The sequence below is a fragment of the Humulus lupulus genome, chromosome 5 (assembly GCF_963169125.1).
Source record: "Humulus lupulus chromosome 5, drHumLupu1.1, whole genome shotgun sequence".
Lineage (NCBI taxonomy): Eukaryota > Viridiplantae > Streptophyta > Magnoliopsida > Rosales > Cannabaceae > Humulus > Humulus lupulus.
The window spans coordinates 185154920-185175275 of NC_084797.1; positions in this window are offsets into that span (position 1 = coordinate 185154920).

Genomic DNA, 20356 nt, shown 5'->3' on the forward strand with positions numbered 1-20356 from the left:
AACATGATTTAAAAATGAAAAGAATTACATAAGAAATGCGGAAAATACATATAAAACCATAAAAAGTAAATACAAGACTACATCCTCGAATCGAATAACGCTCGGCCCCTTGACTCCATTCACCATCGATACACATCCTCTAAGCGTCACGAATCTTACCGCCTCTAAAGCTATTTTCCTGCACATAAAACAGAAAGGAATGAGCCTAATGCCCAGCAAGGAAAATCTAACACATAGTCATACACATAAATTTCATAATAAACGTAAAGACATATCATAACACTTAATACATACACTTATTATAATGGCCACTATTACTTGGGGTCCCATAGACTAAACAAGCTTATGCCCATGAGATTAGTGGGGTCCTACTAGCTAAGTAGGCATATGCCTATAATCTTTTTGGGGTCTTGTTAGTCAAATAGGGCATAAGCCCAAGCCTACAAACATACACATTCATAACATATTCATAACATATCATATTTCATAACATAACACATAAGATAACATAAGCAATGAACATAAAGATTCTATCCTATTTTCCTTACCAAAGTTACCGGAATATGATGGACTGAGTTGGGACTTTTGGAACACTCCTAAAACCATATGAGAAAGAGTGAGTCTTATGAAGAAGAAGAAGTGAAAATGAATAGGAAGACTAAACCATTGAGAAATATGCTTACCACAACTTATGTGCTTAAGAACTTGGATTCCCTAACCAAAATAAGAATGAGGTTAGGGGACTGAGTAGAAGGCTTTGAGAAAGAAAACAACATGAAGCAAATGAAATAGAGTTTCGGGTTTACCTCAAAGACTTGCAAGACCAATCTATCCACAACCGAAATACTAAAGAACCTTACTTCCCAAAGTGTTTGATAAGCTTATGATGTTTAAGCTTATGATTTCCCAAACTAGGTGTTTACACTCTCACACTCACTTAGCACTAGCAGCTTCTGAACTTAGAGTAAAAGGTGAATAATGGCTGGGTACTAGGTCCTATTTATAGAGTTTGGGAATGAAAGTATCTTGATTTTACTTGAATAAAAATAATGGCTTTTTAGGTGAAAATCATTTGAATAATCGTTCAGCAGAGGCTGAAGACTCGTTCAAAAGATGCTGGACTTATGATGAAGTTTGAATGGCTGAAAGGAAAAGAATTCAAAAATGTTTGAATTTATGCTGGAGGAGGCGATATATCGCCCCCTGTAGGCGATATATCGCTTGGGCCAGTATGCCCGAGGCGACCGTGCATCGTCTCGTGTTTTCCGTATCTACGTGCTGCGATATATCGCCCCCTATAGCTGCGATATATCGGCACACGCTGAATATTTAAACACGAAATTACACATTTTTAGCTAAGTTTGAATGGAGTAAACAGCCTTGAATAAGCCTTCAACGTATTCAAAGCTGCTGACTGACCCTATAACATTCAAACTTTACCCTTATTTAATTTAATCCTCAAAAATACTTAATCCTTAATTACCCATTCATAACATGTGCTTAAAATCCTATTGGCTGATATCTAAACCTTATAATATAACAAATATTATCCTTAATATCAGTCATATAATCAAACCTTAGGTTATACTTAATATTCTTAAACTATAGGTTAAACTTAGAAAGTCTATAAGTACTACTATGAGTAGGGGTGGCAATTCGTGTAAACGTGTCAGATTCGTGTCGACACGATTATGACACGACACGATTAAGGTAAACACGAACACGACACGATTATTAAACGTGTCAAAAATACGAACACGAACACGACACGATTATTAAACAGGTCAACACGACACGAACACGATAACACGATTATGACACGATTATGACACGATTAATCATAATTATACGAAAAAAATCATAAAACCTATGTAAAGTATCCGTGTTATCGTGTCTGACACGATTATGACACGACACGATTATTAAATGGGTCAACACGATTATGACACGACACGATTAAGGTAAACACGAACACGACACGATTATTAAACGTGTCAAAAACTCAAACACGAACACGACACGATTATTAAACGTGTCAAAAACTCAAACACGAACACGACACGATTATTAAACGTGTCGTGTTCGTGTTTACCTTAATCGTGTCGTGACCCAAATTGCCACCCCTAACTATGAGTGTCCAAATAATTCCCGGTCTGAACCAAAAATCCATAGTAACAAAGATAATATTATACATACTATAATACTACTAAACAATTAGCTAAGTAAAGTTCTTGGACTCTACAATTCTCCTCTACTAAAAAGAATTTCGTCCTCGAAATTTACTTACCAAATAACTCCGGATACCGGCTCTACATGTCCTCCTCCAACTCCCACGTTGCCTCGCGTTCAGAACTATTGCTCCATAGGACTTTGACTATAGGAAAGCTGTTGGACCGTAACTGCTTCATCCCTCTATCTAGGATACTAACCGGTCGTTCCTCGTAACTTAAGTCATTCTGGAGCGCTATGGTATCGTACTTGAGGACGTGAGACATCAAAATGTGGAAGGCGTTGTGACTATCGGCTAGTGCTGGCGGTAGGGCTAGTTTATAAGCTACTGGTCCCACTTTGTCCAATATCTCAAAAGGACCTATGAATCGGGGACTAAGTTTGCCTTTCTTCCCGAACCGCTTGACACCTTTCATAGGAGATATCCTCAGGAAGACTTGATCCCCAACTTGGAACTCCACATCGCGTCGCTTGGCATCCGCATAGCTTTTCTGGCGGCTTTGAGCAGCAAGCATACGCTGTCTAATAAGCGCTACTGCTTCTTGTGCTTGTCTAACAGCTTCGGGCCCTAGAAGCTGCCTTTCTCCTACCTCGTCCCAGTGCAACGGTGATCGGCACCTTCTTCCATATAGCAACTCATAAGGTGCCATTCCGATTCTTGACTGGTAGCTGTTGTTGTATGAGAATTCGATCAGTGGTAAGTACTTGTTCCACGATCCTCCGAAATCAAGTATACACGCTCGTAGCATATCCTCTAAGATCTGAATCGTACGCTCGGACTGCCCATCTGTCTGAGGATGGAAAGCTGTACTAAGACTTAACTTAGTACCCATGGCTTGCTGTAAGCTTCTCCAAAATCTTGACGTAAACACCGATCCTCTATCTGACACTATAGTCTTGGGGATTCCATGCAATCGTACAATCTCTTGGATGTAGATGTCTGCATATTGGTCTGCCGTGTATGATGTCTTAACAGGCAGGAAATGAGCCGACTTGGTTAGTCTATCTATCACTATCCAAGCAGAATCATGCTGCTTATTCGTCTTCGGCAGACCCGTCACGAAGTCCATGGCTATATCGTCCCACTTCCATTCTGGCACGCTAAGTGGTTGCAATAAGCCTGCAGGGCGCTGATGCTCCGCTTTCACTTGCTGGCATACCAGACACTTAGATACATACTCCGCTATGTCCTTCTTCATCCCTGGCCACCAATAGATTACCTTGATGTCATGAGTCATCTTGGTAGACCCTGGATGAACTGAGTATGGGGTGCTGTGCGCTTCTTCTAGGATCGTCTTCTTAATACTCTGATTGTCTGGCACCCATACCCGATCCTTATATCTCAATAAACCTTGACTTGATATTGAGAAATCTGTAGTCTTGCCTTCTCTGACTGCATCCATGTGTGCTGCTAGCGAGTCATCATGTCTCTGACCAATCCGTATGTCCTCTAGCAGATTCGATTGAATAGACAAGTTAGCTAGCTTGCCTACAACCACTTCTATTCCGGCATTGATAAGCTCCTGCTGTAACGACCTTTCTATTCCGGATAAGGCTGCTAAATTCCCATAGCTTTTCCGGCTAAGTGCATCGGCAACTACGTTCGCCTTCCCTGGGTGGTATAGGATTTCACAGTCGTATTCCTTGACTAACTTTAACCACCTGCGCTGCCTCGTGTTGAGCTCCTTCTGCGTAAAGAAGTATTTTAAACTTTTGTGGTCTGTGTAAATCTCGCACCGTTCTCCGTAAAGATAATGGCGCCAGATTTTTAACGCAAAGACCACCGCTGCCAACTCCATATCGTGAGTTGGATAGCATTGCTCATGCTCCTTCAACTGACGTGAGGCATAGGCTATCACCTTGTCGTTTTGCATCAGTACGCATCCCAATCCTAGCTTTGATGCATCACAGTAGACAACGAACTTGTCGTTGGGTGTTGGGACACTAAGTACTGGTGTTGAGCAAAGCTTATCCTTAAGCAACTGGAAGCTTTCCTCACACTTATCATTCCAGTTAAACTTTTGTTGCTTCCGAGTCAGGTTGGTGAGTGGAGTGGCTATCTTAGAAAAGCCCTCTACAAACTTTCTATAATAACCTGCTAGCCCTAAGAAGCTTCTTACTTCTGACGCATTCTTTGGTCTAGGCCAATCCTTCACGGCTTCTACCTTTGATGGATCCACTGCAACTCCGTCTTTCGATATGATGTGCCCAAGGAACGCCACTTGTGAAAGCCAAAATTCGCATTTCTTGAATTTGGCGTAGAGTTGATGCTCCTTCAATCGCGTCAAAATCAACCTCAAGTGTTCCTCGGGCTCTCCTTCATCCTTGGAGTAAATTAAAATGTCGTCGATGAACACAACGACGAATTTATCCAAGTAGTCTTTGAAGACCCTATTCATTAAGTCCATAAACGGGGCTGGCGCGTTAGTAAGACCAAAAGACATAACCAAGAACTCGTAATGTCCATAACGAGTCCTAAAGGCTGTCTTAGGAATATCTTCTCCCTTTACCTTGAGCTGATGATACCCGGACCGTAAATCGATCTTAGAAAATACAGTCGCGCCTCGGAGTTGATCAAACAAATCATCAATCCGAGGCAGCGGGTATTTGTTCTTAATCGTTACTTTATTCAACTCACGATAGTCTATGCACATGCGCATACTTCTGTCCTTTTTCTTCACGAATAGTACCGGAGCTCCCCATGGTGAATGGCTTGGCCTAATGAAACCCAAGTCTAGGAGTTCTTGTAGCTGCGTCTTTAACTCCTTGAGTTCCGTAGGTGCCATCCGGTATGGTGCCTTAGAGAAAGGCTCGGTGCCTGGTACTAATTCTATCGTGAAGTCTATTTCTCGATTTGGCGGCAATCCTGGCAAGTCATCGAGAAAAACTTATGGAAATTCTTGTATAACCCGAACATCTCCAACTTTAAGTGATGTCTTCTTCTCCACATTTGTGATGCTGGCTAAGAATGCTTGACATCCTTTCTCCATCATTTTCTGAGCTTTGAGAGATGACACTAACGGGGTGCGTAGTCCTGAAGCTTGTCCCATGAAGCACAGTTTCTGGCCGTCAGGAGTCTCGAACATCACCTTCTTGCGTCTGCAGTCGATCGTTGCGCCATGCCGTGCTAGCCAATCCATGCCTAGTATGACGTCGAAGTCTTTGATCACCAGCTCTATCAGGTCTCCTTCTAGTTCTATATCCTCAATCTTGATCGGTACGCCTCGTACTATTCGTGATGATAGAACTACTTTGCCCGAAGGCAACTCAGTTACAAACCTAGTTCTAAATCTTTCACTAGGTTTGTCTAGTTTATCTATCATTCCTAACGAAATATACGAATGAGTGGCTCCCGAATCAAATAATACATGACATAAATTATTGAGGATGGAAGCCTGACCTGTGACCACCTTGTTGCTAGCATCCGCCTCTCCTTGGGTTAACGCAAAAACCAGAGCAGGAACCATCTTTTCGTCCTTCTTTCCTTCTGGCTTTTGCTGAGGACACTCTTTCTTACGATGCCCCTCTTGACCACAATTGAAACACTCCTTGGTGTTGGCGCGACATTCTCCAGGGTGCTTCTTCTGACATTTGGCACATGGCGGGTATTCCACGTAGCCCGACCTATTTCCCCCATTATTTGTTCGTGCCCTTTTATTGTTGTCAGATTGCTTGTTGTCAGGATGCCTCTCTTCTGTCCGTTACCGTTGTTGTTGGATTGATTGTTGCCACTATTGCTAGACTGATTGTTGTTCCGACTGGCCTAAGGTTGGCTCTGCTGTCTGGGTTCAGGCTTACTGGCTTCTTCTTTGCTTATGTTGGCCTGTAACCTTTCTACTTCAATTGCCGTCTCAAGAACGTCGGCATATGAAGTGTTTCCCGGGTTTGCTAGCTTCACCCCCATCTCGATCTTTGGTCAGAGTCCTGTCACGAATTTGTTCACCCTCAAATAATCAGTTGGAACTAACTCTACTGCGAACTTGGCTAAGCGGTCGAACTGACGAGCATATTCTGCCACTGTTAAATTCCCTTGCTTTAGATTGGTGAACTCCTCAACTCTCGTAGCAAGTACCACTGAATTGTAGTACTTCTTGTGGAAGAGCTCCACAAATCGGGTCCACGTCATGGTGGCAGCATCGTGGGATTGCTGGACCAAATCCCACCATATCCTGGCATCCTTCTTGAGCAAGGACGAGACGCAGGATATGCGATCTGCATTACTGAGATTCATGTGGGCTAGAATCGGCTCCACATTCCTTAGCCATTCTTCTGCTTCGAAGGGGTCCGTAGTCCCTTCGAAGTTCGGAGCGTGCTGCTTGCGGAACCTCTCATACACTGGCTCCATGTGCTGTACTGGATATGGAGCGTAGTTCGTCATAGGCCATCCCCTATATGGACCAACTTGTTGGGGTGCTGGGGCCATTGGCTGAGGCTACGGCTGCGGCTGTGGCGGAGGCTGAGGCTGAGATTGAGCCTGTTGGCGTTGTTGCTGCAGAAGTTCCTCTACTTGCTGTCGCAGTCTGGAAATCTCTGCAGTGTTGTCAGCTGGCTGTGCCAGCGCGTTGCAGCGAGCAGTAGCACGCACTCCCCTTCAGCGAACTGTTGGTACCACATTGGTCGCTGGAACATCGTTAGCGGCGTTTCCGTTGGTGCGTGCAGATCTTCGGAGAGACATCGTAGCAGAGTTCTAACAGTTGAAAGAAACATGTTAGAACTTTTCCTAATAGGCTCCAAGGCAAAAACTTATTCTAAAACAAACATATCTCGGACCTATTTATTATGACTTCTTACAGAAAAAAAAATTATATAGGTCTTTATTTATTAGAGTGGGTTTCTATACTTAGAAAAATAAGTCATCTTTATTTTCTAAGTGTGTTTCTAATCATCCTATATGACTTCATTCTCAGGCTCGAAACTTATCTTTGTTCCAAAGTTAAGCATATTGAGGGAGGGCTGGGATGAGTAAAATTGTTCCCACTACTATGGCCCCCTAACTCTCAATAAGGAAACTAGGTTCATTTATTTGTATCCACCCTCACCGAACTTAGTCATTATTCATTTTATTTAGTATTTATTATGATTGCGAAAATAAAATCAAACTCACACATGATATTCAAATAGCATGTTATTCATTTGGAAAAGATTTTTCACTTATTACAATCATAACATAAAAAGTAAATAAAACAAATAAAAACTACTAATCTAAAAATCGGGATCTTCTACATCCGATCCGTCATCTAGCATATCATCATCTATTTGTTCATAATCATCATTGTCATGTGCATCGAAACGTCCTCTAGGAAGGTTGGTGAGAATCCTATGTTTTTGCTCATTTGTGAATTGAAACTCAAATTTGGCGGTGAACCTAACTAAGAGGAAATAGTATCTCATCGCTAATGGTAGTTCATCCTCCTCATGCATTTCTTCCCATATTTCTTCTAAAGCTGCTATTACGGGATGGAAATCTTTAAATAGCCTAATCACTAGTACATATTGTTCTATTGATCTTAGCATTATTTGCTTAGCCTCTTGAAGGCCACCTATCTCTTGGTGAAACAAAAGCAACCTTCGAGTGATCCTTTCTAGGGCTCCTACGGTGTTTCTTGGCTCCCTTATTCTTTTTAAGGCCTTAATGGCTTAGATATCTTGGTAGGTTAAAGCTCCGTTCATTCTTAACTGAAAACATAAACACTAAAGGTGTTTGCTATACACATAAGTAACATAACTAGTAACTTAAACACTTACTTGGCGGTCAGATTCGGAGCTTTGAGCGTGTGTATCGAGGAGAACTTCATGCAAAGGAACCGTTTTCTCTGACACCAACTGTAATGACCCACTAATCTAGACTTTTTGGACCATTAACGAAACAATACATAAACTTACATTTTTACGAAAATACCATAATTTTATTGAGTAACTTGTAAAATAAGAGTTACTTACAAATAAATACTAAGAAGGATATGGGATCCCATTGTCTTTAAAAACAAAAACATGATTTAAAAATGAAAAGAATTACATAAGAAATGTGGAAAATACATATAAAACCATAAAAAGTAAATACAAGACTACATCCTCGAATCGAATAACGCTCGGCCCCTTGACTCCATTCACCATCGATACACATCCTCTAAGCGTCACGAATCTTACCGCCTCCAAAGCTATTTTCCTGCACATAAAACAGAAAGGAATGAGCCTAATGCCCAGCAAGGAAAATCTAACACATAGTCATACACATAAATTTCATAATAAACGTAAAGACATATAATAACACTTAATACATACACTTATTATAATGGCCACTATTACTTGGGGTCCCATAGACTAAACAAGCTTATGCCCATGAGATTAGTGGGGTCCTACTAGCTAAGTAGGCATATGCCCATAATCTTTTTGGGGTCTTGTTAGTCAAATAGGGCATAAGCCCAAGCCTACAAACATACACATTCATAACATATTCATAACATATCATATTTCATAACATAACACATAAGATAACATAAGCAATGAACATAAAGATTCTATCCTATTTTCCTTACCAAAGTTACCGGAATATGATGGACTGAGTTGAGACTTTTGGAACACTCCTAAAACCATATGAGAAAGAGTGAGTCTTATGAAGAAGAAGAAATGAAAATGAATAGGAAGACTAAACCATTGAGAAATATGCTTACCACAACTTATGTGCTTAAGAACTTGGATTCCCTAACCAAAATAAGAATGAGGTTAGGGGACTGAGTAGAAGGCTTTGAGAAAGAAAACAACATGAAGCAAATGAAATAGAGTTTTGGGTTTACCTCAAAGACTTGCAAGACCAATCTATCCACAACCGAAATACTAAAGAACCTTACTTCCCAAAGTGTTTGATAAGCTTATGATGTTTAAGCTTATGATTTGCCAAACCAGGTGTTTACACTCTCACACTCACTTAGCACTAGCAGCTTCTGAACTTAGAGTAAAAGGTGAATAATGGCTGGGTAGTAGGTCTTATTTATAGAGTTTGGGAATGAAAGTATCTTGATTTTACTTGAATAAAAATAATGGCTTTTTAGGTGATAATCATTTGAATAATCGTTCAGCAGAGGCTGAAGACTCGTTCAAAAGATGCTGGACTTAGGAAGAAGTTTGAATGGCTGAAAGGAAAAGAATTCAAAAATGTTTGAATTTATGCTGGAGGAGGCGATATATCGCCTGGGCCAGTATGCCCGAGGCGACCGTGCATCGTCTCGTGTTTTCCGTATCTACGTGCTGCGATATATCGCCCCCTATAGCTGCGATATATCGGCACACGCTGAATATTTAAACACGAAATTACACATTTTTCGCTAAGTTTGAATGGAGTAAACAGCCTTGACTAAGCCTTCAACGTATTCAAAGCTGCTGACTGACCCTATAACATTCAAACTTTACCCTTATTTAATTTAATCCTCAAAAATACTTAATCCTTAATTACCCATTCATAACATGTGCTTAAAATCCTATTGGTTGATATCTAAACCTTATAATATAACAAATATTATCCTTAATATCAGTCATATAATCAAACCTTAGGTTATACTTAATATTCTTAAACTATAGGTTAAACTTAGAAAGTCTATAAGTACTACTATGAGTGTCCAAATAATTCCCGGTCTGAACCAAAAATCCACAGTAACAAAGATAATACTATACATACTATAATACTACTAAACAATTAGCTAAGTAAAGTTCTTGGACTCTACATGATTAGCGGTTTAGTCACAACAGGTTTAAGTGCGGGGCTCGGGTTGAGTTCTGGGGTGATTTTAATGATTAGAGCGTTACCGGGAATTAAAGGGTAATGGGATGTGAATTAATGGTGTTTGAGATTATCGAGAATAGCGGGAATTGGAGAGCTGTAATTATGATTAACGAGATAGGAGGAGAATACCAATTTTTCCCTTGGGAGCCTTTAGAAATCTTAAATTGACCTAGGGGTGAAATGGTCATTTCACCCCTAGGATAGATATAACCATTGTTGGCTGAAGAAGAGAGCAAAAACAGAGCAATTTGGAGAGCCTTCCCGTACCATCTTCTCCTTCAGTTTTCTTTGTAATTTTTGAACCATTCTTGAGGATTCAAGCTTGGGAAGCAAGCCTTGGGAGTGTGTTCCTCCATTGAAGAGCATCATAAGTTGAGCTTTGGGTAACTGCTAAGGAACCAAAAGATCGATCGTTCTCAGGGATCGTCCTTATTATATTTCTTGCTCAAACCTGAGGTAAGAAAACTGCACCCTGTGTATATATGACATGCGTGATTATTATTGAGGCATGTTTATTGATAAATGTGGACAAGGATTGCATATTGAATGCTAGTGAATGTTGATTACTTGTATATGGCACTAACTAGTCAGGGACATTGACCTAAGAGTCAGAAACGGCATGAGCGTCCTGAACGCAGGGCTGAATGAAGATTAGATCTAATCGATATCAGCATTGAATGGCTCTATGGCATTAATGCTGGACCGACCCTAAGGTCGATGAACTTATAAGCGCTTGGCTAGTCTAAGACTAGTTATTCAGAGCCAGGGCATATGGCCCCGGTGACTGTTGTCACATGGCTAGGGAACGATGTTCCAGGGTTAGGACTCTATGGTCATGAGGAAGGTTATGTTGGTGACTATTCACCATGCACCTATCCTGGTTAAACTTATGAAAGGTTCACCTATCTAATGAGCCCGAGTGACCCTATCGTCACAAGGCTAGAGGGGGCTGTACCCACTTTTGTGACTTTTGTGACTGTCACCTATCTGTTTTGGACTGATAGTCCTGAATGATTATTTTGATCATTGTCGATATTATATCGTGCTATATTGTGTTTTCTTGCTGGGCCTTGGCTCATGGATGCTATGTGGTGCAGGTAAAGGGAAAGAAAAGTTCACCCAGCCTTGAGTGGAGAGCTTAGGTGGTGATGTGTACATATGCGGCCGCTTGAGCACCACGGCCAAGGCGTTCTCAGAGTAACTAGGGGGCTTACCTTATTTTTGCCGCTTAGGTCGGCAGGATTGTAAATTTGAAACAGTAATGACCACTTGTACTGAGAACAACTTGTAAATGTTTTGATTAGCTCTGTAGAGCAGTTTGAAATGAAAGATATCCATTCCTTTTTATGAGTTTTCCACCTTAACCTGTTAATCACACTTAGAGCACGTTTTTAACCAAAGGACTCAGGTAGCGGGTCAAATTTCCGATTCACCGTTCACAATAACTGTTCTGGGGTAACCTGGGCATTACAGTCGAGCAGCCTGCATATGTACACGTCGCCACCGAAGCTCCCCCACTCATGGCTGGCCCAACTTCCTTTTTCCTTTTCCTGTACCACATAGCACCCGTGAGCCAAGGATCAGGAAGAAAACATAGACATGCTTATAAGTAGTTAATAATAGATTTCAGTATCTTATTTGGCACGCCTAACATTAATGACCCAACTCCTGCCTGCATACAACCTGGGTAGGTGACTATAGTGTCACATTGGGGCCCGTAGTCCTATTTATAGATAACTAGCCATAGGGCTAGTCAAGCATACACAACACTATGTTTTCCAAGTGACTATTATGTCGTTCAAGTGTATGTTACACTCCTGGATAGGCCTAACCATGTTGGCATGTGCTCAGGGAGCTATTGCTACCCTTGACTTATAAGTCAAGCTTTTCGACCTGGGCTCAGCGCGCTATTGTCGCCCTTGACTCATAAGTCAAGCCTTTCAATCAGGTAATCTAGACAAGCATAAATCATTTATCATAAATATGCTTAATACAATTAAACATGTTTAATAAAACACTACAATCACAGTTATAACCTTGTTCAATGACTAGGCTCAAACCCTAACCACATAGTAGGTACAGTTTTCTTACCATAGGTCTTTAATGAGACACGCACCATGACCCTGAGCATGACCCTTTCCTCCTAAGTCAATTGGTGAACCCTTGTCATAACCTCAATAATGAATAACCATCAATAATGAGCAAATAAAGGCTTCCGGACCGAGTCCTAGCCTCCGCAACCTTGAATTCTACTAAACCGGGTAGTAAAATCCCTCCCGAGCCCTTAGGTTTGAGTTCCCACAACTCAAAACATCATTTGGCCACTTTCCTCTACTAAAGCCACGGCCCGCCCCTGAAGGGTCGTGGCGCGGCTCTAGGCAGAGAGCCCCGAACCCCAAAGGCATAGGGCACGTGCCGCAGCGTAGCCTACCAATCGCCTCGGTTCCAAGGCAGTTCAAAAGAACCATTGCACCTCTGAGTTCATTCGGGTAGCGGTGCTCCAAGAACAGCACCGCAGCGCAACCCCGCGAACCCAGAATTCCAATGTTTTCCAACTATTTCCCTGTAACCAAATCCCCTAAAAACCAGTCTCCGAACCTCAACCAAACCCAAAATTGAGTTCAAAACTCATAACAACACATCAAAGGCAGCATATAAACCCCAAATCTAAAGGGAAATTTGGGTAATTATGCAATAAATTCGGTCCGAAATCAAAACTGTGCTAACAACTATTGACATGTCATATTTATCCTAGTGTTTTCATTTGTTCCAAAAATACCCTTTTCATCTGTTTCCCAATTTCTCTCTCTATTCTCTCGGACTCTCTCTCTCTCTCAGTGCCGAATAAAAAGGGAAGCAAAACCCCCCAAAAAAACTCTACATTCTAGCCTCTAATCCATCGTATCCTCTCTCAAATCCCTGGGCATTGATCGAATCTGAGTCCTCCTTAATGTTGGTGCATCAGAAAAACGTCTGGATATGAAAATCGGAAGGGCATATTCATAGGGGACATTTAAAGGAGTCAGAAATCGTAGAAGGTAAGGGCTCGAGTGTTTTGAATGATTTTTGTGCATTTTGGTAGAACGGGGTTGTGAATACTTAGATCTGGGTTTTTTTCTAAATTTTTTTGTTCACCTCGATAGAAATCGATGGGACTTGATGAGCCTTGATGGGATGGAAAACTATAGTTGTAGCATTACCTCGATAGACCTCGACTAACCTTGATAGGAAATCAAACTTTGGGATTTTAGGGTACCTCGATAGGCCTCAACGAGTTGCAATAGGCCTTGATGGATTATCCATAAGCTTTAAAATAGATGGCCTCAATAGGCCTCGATGACCCATCCACAAGATTTGAAATTTATCACCTCAACAGTACTCAATAGGCCATGATAACCCATCCATAGGATTTGAAATTTATCTCCTCGATAGTACTTGAGAGACCTCAATAGGCCTTGATGACCCATCCATAGGATTTGAAATTTATCACCTCGATAGTTTTCAATAGGGCTTTGTAGGCCTTGATGACCCATCCATAGGATTTGAAACTGATCACCTCGATAGTACTCGATAGGGCTTGATAGGCCTCAATGACCCATCCATAGGAGTTGAAATTGATCACCTCGCAGTACTAGATAGGACTTGATGAAAATAGATTGGCTTTGAAACTGTATTACCTGGACATGACTCGACATGCCTCGATGGTTACCAGATTTTTTTTTTGTTTAACAGTTTTTTTTGAAACTGTATTATTAACAGTTTTTTTTTGTTTTAGATGCCCGATCTTATTGTGCCGTTGGAGAAGCACTTTCCTGCTTGTGTTACTTATAGGGGTAGTTCCTACTTGGATACCTTTACAGAGCAATTTAAAAGGCATGGGTTGATTGAAAGGGAAAAGGCATGCCCATTGGGACAGATCTTTAATGCCAAGGCCTTTAGTTTATCTGGGGTTCTACTACACTAGTTTATGTTGCATAAGGTGGAAATCCAGAAGCTTGAAAATGGTCAGTTCTGCATGGGAAATAGTCTATGTAGATTCAATATTGTGGAGTTTGTCCTGGTTACCGGCCTGAATTTTGGAAAAAATCAGTCCCCAGATGAGTTGAAAGAGCATCTTTCAAGTGATCGGATCATCCAGGAATATTTTAATGGTGAGGCAAAGGTTAGTTTTGGTCAGTTGGAAGATGCTCTGAAGGCCTCAACAAACCCAGAAGATGCATTTAAGCTGGGTTTGTGCTACTTGATAAAGGGGGTGTTGTATGCCCCTGAAAAAACAACCAGCATATGGAATGATTTACTGAAGAAGGTTGATTATCTTGATTACTTTCTCAAGTATCCGTGGAGGAAGTTGTCCTTTAAGAAGTTGATCAGAGGAGTTCAGAAAGACATGAAGAAGTAACTGAAATTCTACGAGGACAAGAAGAAAGAAGGTTCAGGGATACAACAGAATGAGTCCAAGTACAGTTTCTATGGCTATGCCCACACACTTCAGTATTGGGCTTTTGAGGTCATGGCAGATATTGGGAGGAATTTTGGTGAAAAGAGTGGGAACCAAAGTCCCAAGATGCTTAGTTGGTTTACTAAGACTGATATCTTTCCTTCCACAACTCAGTTGGTTCCGTTGTTCGGCAAGACTCGAGTAAGATCAACTTTATCTTCTTAAATGTGATAAATTAATTTATTGTGATTTACTTTATTAAAGTATTTTTTTACATATATATGTTATTTGTTAATGGAGTTGGAGGTCTTTTCCATGTTGAAGCCACGTCCCGGTGAGGTGGACTACTACAATTGCCTCCCAGATGTTGATGGCCAGTTATTCCATGAGTTTGGATCAGTTGGAGTGGAGGTTGAGACTGCAGTGGAAGAAGTAGAGCCCAAGAAGGAGGCAGAGAAGCTGTCGCAGGTTGCAAAGGCAACTTTTGTTTTTTACGAGGATGTCACGAGGGTTGAGGAAGGCACTACACAGGTCGCTGCACCTTCCTCTAGTTAGGTTTCCCATCCTGATTATGAGTAGTTTATGTAGAGGCTCCAGAGGATTGAGGAGGGACAATCTGATTATGCGCAGTTGGTGCAGAGGCTCCAGAGAGTAGAGGAGGGCCAGAAGAATTTACTAAAGAATCAAACTACGATCATGGATCAGTTGGCGCAGTTGATTTCAATGGTCCCTGATCGATCCAGGGAACAGAGTTGACCCACCCGCCCACACTCAGATACATAGTCAAATGTTATGCCTCATGACTACAAGCCTGATGATCCACCTTCCACTCCACAGGCCCAGACATCTGTTGTTGCCAGTGATGCCGATAGTTCTAGTGTACGAGTGTTACAGCTTGAGGAGGTAGCTGGCCTTGAATTTATCAGGAAGAAATGCAAGCCTAAGCATTATGATGACTTCACCAACCCTACGAAGAGGCTAAGATCATATTAACATGCACTAGTTACAGACCCTTTGAGGAAGTGTGACCAGCAACAAGAGAATAGTTTCCATAAGTGGTTGATCGGGAAGATTGACCATAAGAGGGATCGATTTGTCCATACTGGGATGCACGGTGTGGCATGGTTCTTGCAGGTGCACACCATTCAAATTTGGATTTATGATTTAGTATGTAAATTACAATTATATTTTATATTCAATCCTTAAACATATAGATTGTACTGTGAATTTACATGTTTTTTTTTCAGCATATTGATATCTCTCTGCACATGCTATGCCGTCGATGCCACTTTTATCATGCCGCATTGCTATCATGAACACCACATCCCCCCAGGTGTTCCTAGGTCGTTGGAATCATTTCAACCAAACTGGGGAGAAGTATACATGGGATGAGGACATGCTTATATTGTTGAAGGGTGACCCAGATCAATACCTCGTATTCTGGTCAGCTGTTGATGACATATATTTTGCCTTGCACATACAAGCACAACATGGGGTTGCCATTGAAATGTCCATTCAATTGTGGTGCATTAACATATACGATTCCAACCATACCATGGTTAGTCGGTCTTTGTTGGCAGAAGTCATTGGTGTTTATAGATGTCTTCTTTGTTGTTCATGTCTGGCTTCTTTGACGACCTTGACGGGCTCCAGTTGCAACTTGGCCAGAAACCAAAGCCATTCTAGTACTGTTGTCTTGGCCATGAGGGGGTGCCTCAGACTATGACAAGGTATTCCTCTATTTAATTAGTGGTATTTGAAATATGTTTATTGAATTTAATTATACAAACTTTGTATATAATTAACAAAAATTCAATTATATGCAGTGGGGATTGTGGTATGTATGCCATCAAACATATTGAGCATTTGGTTGCCAGGCTACCACTCGATATCGTTACCGATGCGAACCTGCAACATTTCATAAACCAAATGTTGTGTGGAACTATTCTTTTAGACATTGGCACCATTATTATATATTTTTTTTAATATGTGAACATTTGGTTTCTAGGCTACCACTCGATACCGTTACTGATGTGAACATAGTGGCCTCGATGGGCCTCGATGCTACCTCGACAGACCTTGATGGGGCCAAACCAAGGAACGAACATAGCGACCTCGATGAACCTCGATGGTACCTGGATAGAGGTTGATGGGGCCAAATCAAGCTGTGAACAAAACGACCTTGATGGACCTCGATTCTACCTCGACAAACCTCGATTGGGACAAACCAAGCAATAAACATAGCGACCTCGATGTTCCTCGATGGTACCTTGACAGAATTCGATAGGGCCAAATCAAGCTGTGATCATAGTAGCCTTGATGGGCCTCGATGCTACCTCGACAGACCTCGATGGGGCCAAACCAGGGAAACATTTGCATAGTTTTTTTTTCATTAAGATCAAAACCAAGAAAATAACAGAAGAAGAACCTTAATGAAATAACAACAATATCCCAGTGAAATCAATTCATACACCAGAAGTTTGCATACAACAAAATACCAACATTTTGATAGGACAATGTTTAAATCCTAGCATTACATGACTTCCTATTGTGCCCACTACCACCACATCTGTTGTTACGCTTACATGGCTGGACGGCCTTTTCTCAGCTAGAAGGATAGCGATTGTTCGTTGGCATACCCAATTTCTTCTTCTTCGACCTTCCTACATAATTTTTCTCAATAAGGAAGCCGACGACCATATCTCTGATGTGATCAGGGATAACCCATTCATCCTTGTTACAAACAGGGTAAATAGTTTCCTTATAAGTTTCCCTCCACGACTCGATTCTGTTGTAAAGGGAACACAATGAGTAGATTCGTACGCTCTTTTTTCTGGCTATAATAAATGCATGGACACACAGTATCCCTATGATTTGGAACATGCAATAGGAGCACAATTTTTTGGCCAAGTTCACCTCACCATCACCATCAACCACAAGAAATTCATGATGACCAAGGACTTGGACATCTAGGAAATTCATTTTCAGATCCATTTTCTTCAAATATGCCTCCATCAGTGGTGCAAACACACTTATTTCTTTTGTTGCTTTTTCATGTCTATCGACAAACCATGTTTGTAGAGTGAATTGTATGAATTCAAGAAAAGTGGCAACTAGAAAGCTCCTTGCCTCTTTTATTTTATTGTTAAAGCTTTCTGCGTAGTTGCTCATCATGATATTGTGTTGACTTCCAGGAAAATAAGCGTGAGTCCACCTTTCAAAACCAATTCCCTCAAGATATTGAGCAATGGGAGGATTAATTACCTTAATTTTTTTCAAAGAACTTGTGAAATTCTATCTTTCGATACGCGTACGCTGCACACCCCATGATGTCTTGACAGTGGTCGGTTTTGAATTTTTCCACCACATCCATACTTATGTGGTGGTAACAAGCACTGTGGTAGGCATCAGGGACCACAACCTCCAAAGCATGAGTAAAGCTTGCATGCTTGTCCGACACAAAGGCTAGGTTGTCAACATCCCCTATGGCTTCCTTCAATTTTCTCATGAAATAAGTCCAAGAGTTATGGTTCTCACTATCCACCAGTCCGAACGCAATTGGAAACTAATGGTTGTTCGCATCCAACGAAACAGCACAGAGCATGTGGCCACCATACTTGTTCTTCAAGAATGTGCTGTCCACACAAATGACAGGACGACAATACTGGAATCCCCTCCTAGAAACACCAAGGGAAAAGAAGCAATACAAAAAATGACCATCTTCGCTACAAAATCAGTAATTGTACTTGGATTCTTCTGCTCCAACTGACACAGGTATCCAGGTAACTTGGAATATGAATCTTCACATGTGCCTCTAACATACATAAGTGTATTTTCTCTACATCTCCATGCCTTCTCATAGCTCATTTCAACCCCAAAATGGTTCTTCATGCCCTCCCTTATGTTGTTTTCCATGTATCGAGTACCATCGGTAGTAAATTTCCTCTTGATTAGGTGGTCGACAACCTATGGTGCACTTGATGGTGGTCCTCCTCTCGGATTTCTTGTGAGAGAGTGTGTACATTGTTGTAGACAGTAATCTCAAACATTTCATACCACATTTTTTTTCTTTCCCCTCAATCTCAAACCACAATGAGGATCCTTGCAGGTAATGTACCACACATCAGTACCAGATTTCTTCACCATAAACTCAAAATTATTCTTCATTGCAAAGATGGCCGCAATGGTTTTCAATTCGAGATTGTTCTAAAATAACTTTCCAAGGTGCAATTCTCCAAAAGATGTGCCGGTTGAGGAAGGGTGATATCGATGTGAGGCCGCTATATCTTCTTTGGTAAACATGGGAGCACTCCAAGTTCTACGATCTTTACCTAAGTCTAAAAGAGAACTCCATATATTGCCATCTTCAGTTCTACCTGGACTTTGACGACTACTTCTAGTCCCAAGTGTTTGCCTTATCTTCTCTTCTGCGCTCCTCAACTACCATAACATCTGAACTCTGCATTGGAAAATCTGCCCTAATATCTGGCCCATCAACTACTGCTGCATCAGAACCCAGATCATCGTTGACATAAGGATCATATCCATAAGTGTCGTACTCCGCTGTGTCAAGAACATGTGGCAAAGCTCTAACAGGGATATCATCATGGACAATAATGTCTGGATTTGTCTCTGGAACAAATTTTCCAACCTCACTTTGAGTTCCCTGAAACCATGACATGGGGGAGAAATGTTCTCTTCAAATCTAAATTCTTTATTAACGCTAGGAGAGGCCGAAGCATTTCCTAAACAATCATTTTTAACTAAAGTTATGCACAGAAGAATCATCTTCTCAAGAGATTTTGATGCTAAGCCCATCAATGCACAAACATGCCTATAATTTTTGATAACAGTAGGTTTGAAGGGTTGTGAGAGGCATGTGTACGGGACCTTAAGTTTCAAGTCATACACACATTTATCCACTTCAAGCTAATCATACCAAATTTTAACCAGTTGCTCGTACATCACGCTCTTCTCCAAAAGGAGAACTTGATTTTCAACATCTCGGACAATCCAATCCTTATATTTCAGTTCCCAAACACCGTTGTATGCAACAAATATAGAAACAGTTGAATCTGTATTGACAAAAAAAAAAAAAACAAAACAAAAGGGTAAAAAATTTAATAACATAAAAAATCTGCAAAATATCAAGTTCCATTGAGGACAATAGAGCCTAATCGAGGTGGCTAATTATGGGAAATTTTGTCTACATATTGAGGTTCATCGAGGTGGTCATCTATAGGATACTACAGATCCCGATCGAGGCTAATTGAGGTGTTTTATTCCTAATCTACATTGAGGAATGTCGAGTTACATCGAGGACCATCGAGGCATGTCGAGTTTCATTGAAACTTATTGAGGTAGACAAAGAACCCAAAAAAAAAAAAACTCAGAAAAGCTCAGTTCTAATCTGAACGTGAAATAGTAAAAAAAATAATCCAAAATGTAGATACAGATCTGTTCGAAATAGTTAATGCAATGTAAATAAACAAGTTTTCTGACTACATATAACAAAAATATACTTACCCATAAGAATTGTGCCACTAGATCCCAAACTCAAAATGGAGTTTCTTGCCTTGATAGGATTCAAAACTTTCCCAAAGAACAACTTCAAATCTTAGATTAGATGAGCTCTAAAATTATTATAGATCAAGAGAATACATGCTGGCTGCCTTGGTTTTTTGAGAGAGAGAGCTTGAGAGAAGGGAAAATGTGAGAGATAGAGAGAGAAGACAATATCAGGAAAAGAGATGGAAATTTATGTTAGGGGAATTTTGGGAATCTAGGAGAATACTAGCATAAAAGGGTGATGTTTAATTATCATGGAATAATTTTGTTATAGGACCCCCATTTATGCATCAATAGTCAAATTTCCCAAACTAAACCAAAACCTCACCACAACTCAAGATTCT